Below are 3,908 nucleotides of genomic sequence, written 5' to 3'. Positions count from 1 at the left end.
TTTATTCCTAATAGCCCCAAACTGGAAATAACCAGTTTCTATCAACAGAATAGATAAAACAAATTTGATGTTTATATAAATTCACAATGGAATAGCACTCACTATAACAAAAAGGAACAGACAGCTGATACACACAACAACATAAATGAATTTTAAAAGCATTATGTTCACTAAAAGAAATTAGACTCAAAAAGAACACATTGTATGATTCCATTTTTAAGAAGTTTAAGAACAATATTAATTTTTGGATATAGATCATAACACTGGTTGTTTTGGAGCAAAAATGGGGAAGTTGACTGGAAGGGGTGTAAGAAAGATTGCTGGAGCAATGAAAATGTTGCATGTACTGATTGAGATGGTGGCTACATGTGTCTATGCATTTATCAAAACTCATTTATCTGTGCACCCTTGATCTGTGCATTTTATTGTATGTAAAGTTTACCTCAAAAGAAACAATATGAATGAATTTATTATATCTAGACCTGTTAGCAAACTTTACAGCAATAGTTTTCAACCAAGGATAATTTTGTCCTCCCAGGGGGCATTTGGCAATGTCTATAGGCATTTTTTTATCAGAGCTAGGGAAGGGCATCTAGTGGGCAGAGGCCAGGAATGCTGCTAAAAATGCTGCAATGCAGAGGACAGCACCCACAACAAAGAATTGTTCATCCAAAAGTGTCCATAGTGCTGAGACTGAGAAACACTTCTTTATAGGGAGGAAAAGAGGTCATTCATAAGGATGTTTAATACATGAATATAAGAAAAAGTGGCCTTATTGAGGGAAAAAAAGAGGACAAAACTGTGAACCAGATTTAAATGAAGTTGAGAAGAAAGAAGAAAAAATAAATTTAAAATAAAATGAAGATGGTATATAATAGAGGATTGGATTTATAAGACTGGTAGAAAATCCAACTGAAGAAAAAATAAAGATAAGATATATACAAAGTTGGGTGGATGCTGCATTATATGTTAAGATCTGTTAAGATCTGCGAATGCACAATACAGGGAATAGAGGCAGAGGGGAAGTCAGATGAGTAGTGGACTCTGAAAGAAAGAAAATCTGATTTCTTATGTGTGTACCATAGGCAGTGGAAAAGCACAAATCAGACACAAAAAGAGAGACAAAATAAGACATGAAAGTTAGGAATACATCACAGAGTACATTATGATAGAGAGAGAAGCACTCAAGAGCAAAGACATATACACATGGAGATAATTAGAGCTTGTCCTCAGAGGTCAAATACTTGCCTCCCTCCATAAATCCCTCCAGCCCTTGGAATGGATAGCTCTTATCAGCAAGATGGTTCCTGGGATGTGTGGAGAGTGACCCATATGGTGGCCAATTTTTATCTCCCACTCCCTCTCAGCTACAGGCTGCTGAGTCTTATCAAAAAGCTGCTTTCTCAGAACAATTGCCTCAAGGGAACAGGAAGGAGGAAGCTATCCAGGATAGTGGGCAATTACTTTCCATCTCCCTGGCTCTGTGAAACAGAAGCAAGCATAAGTCAATAAACATCTAAAAGGAATATTTTTTAAATGATAATATAATTTTTTAAATAATATAATTTTTTTAAAATTTTTTTAAAATAACATAATTTTTTAAATGAAATATAATTTAAATGATCTTACTTCACAACCAACATAGGGAAGAAGAAACAAGAAAATAAAAAAGATAAAAGGTAAAGAAGAGAGTGAAATAGAAGAGTAAAGAAAAAGAAATAATAGAAATTAAGAGTAGAGAAGATAGGACTCACCATTCTTATGTTAATGTTAGGATTTCAAAGTGATAGTCTTTAGTCCAATATTTTTATTTATAAATTTATTTCAGTTATAAAAGTAATACACGCTATTGTAAAAAATGTAGATGTTTAAAATGTGATAAAATAATGTTACATAAATAAGCTTACTTCTTTATTCCTTTATTAATAGACATTTGGGTAATTCAGTTTTTTGCTATTATAATGTGGGCTTTATGGAACACCCTTGTGTACCTGTGTGAGTTTATCCCTAGCACATGTAATCTTGTGCACCTGTGTATGCCTGCAGGGTAAATACCTAGGAGTGGAATTGCTATGTTAAAGATACTCACATTTAAATTTTTATGAATATTGCCCTCTAAAACATTTGTACCAATTTTTCTCCCATCAATAATTTATGAATGCCTTTTTTCTCATGGTGTCATTAGCATTTACTAAAGAGCGTAATAAAATGGAGGGTGAGGCTGAGGTGATACAAGAGGTATTACTGGAAATAGAAAAGACATTGCGTAATGATAATTTTATAAAAATACTAAATATGTATGCACCAAATAACACAGCTTTACACACATACATATTTAAAGCAAAAGTTAACAGAACTAAAAAATAAGAGACAAATCCACAATCACAATTCGAGATTTTAACACACTTCTCTCAGTAAAGAACAGATAAGACGCTGATAAAAATAGAGATTTGAATTACATTATTAACTACCTTAGCCTAATTGATCACTATATACATCACTATATCCAATAACTGCAAAATACACATTTATCTTAAATGCACATGGAACATTTTACCAAAATAGATTATAAGCTGAGACAAAATGCAAGTTTCAGCAAATTTCAAAAGATTTAAATCTTCAAATATTTTTTCTGACTACAGTGAAATTAAATTAGAAATCAATAATAACTAGAGAATCCCCAAATGTCTGGAAATTAAGCAATACATTTCTATATATTAATAACTCATATGCTAAAAAAAACTCACAATAAAATTAGAAAATATTTGGACCTGAAAAATAATTAAAATATGGCATATCAAAACTTACATGATGAAACTAAAGCAATAGTTAGGAGTAAATTTAAGAAACTAAAAATAGTCTCAATCCTATAATAACTGTTACAGAGAATAGAAAAAGAGAAAACACTTCTCAACTCATTTTATGAGGCCAGAATATCCTTGATACTGATATCCAGAAAGGAAATTACAGCAAAATAAAAGTACATATCAATCTCTCCTGTGAACATAGATGCAAAAATCCTAAACAAAATGTTAGCAAATTGAAAAGGATGCTATATTATGATCAACTAGGATTTATTCTAGGAATATAAGAGTGATTTAACAATGAAAAATCAGTCAATTGTAACTAACCACATTACCAGAATAAATAAGAAAAATTTTATAATCATCTTAATAAAAGCATAAAAAGCATTTGATAAAATTCAATACTTATTCATGATTTAGAAAATAAAACTGTCAGCAAACTAGGAATAGAAGGAAATTTTCTTAATCTAGTAAAGGTATCTACAAAATATCTCTAGATAATAGTATACTTAATGGCAAAATATAAAATGCTTTAGAATTTTTTTCTTTCTGAGATTGGGAAAAAGGAAAAAGATATCCATTCTCTCCACCTGTATTCAACATTGTACGGAACATCCTAGCTCGTGCAATAAGAGAGGGAAGCAAAATAAAAAATATAAGATTGGAAAGGAAGAAGTAAATATGTTATTATTCAGCGATAACAAGATTATATACATATAAAATAGAAAATAATCTGTAAATACTGGAAATAAGTAAATTTAGGAAGATCACAAATTTAAGGTCAATACATAAAAATCTATTACATTGCTACATACCAGTAATAAATAATTAGAAAATGAAATTTTATAAAAATATTATTTATAATGGCACCAAAAAAACCCCTGAGAATAAATCTAACAAAAGATGCACAAGACCTCTACCCTGAAAACTATAAATCGCGGTTGAGACAGATTAATTAAAACTTAAAATGAAGAGATATACTGTCTCCATAGATTGAAAGACTCAATATTATAAAGATGTCAATTCTCCCAAAACTGATTTATAAATTCTATTCGCTCCTTTCAAACCCAGCGGATTGTTTTTGTCAAATTGATACACTGATTC

The sequence above is a fragment of the Propithecus coquereli genome, unplaced genomic scaffold (genome assembly GCF_000956105.1).
Source record: "Propithecus coquereli isolate 6110/MARCELLA unplaced genomic scaffold, Pcoq_1.0 Scaffold7, whole genome shotgun sequence".
Lineage (NCBI taxonomy): Eukaryota > Metazoa > Chordata > Mammalia > Primates > Indriidae > Propithecus > Propithecus coquereli.
The sequence above is the reverse complement of the archived record's forward strand: the minus strand, read 5'-3'. Positions refer to the sequence as shown.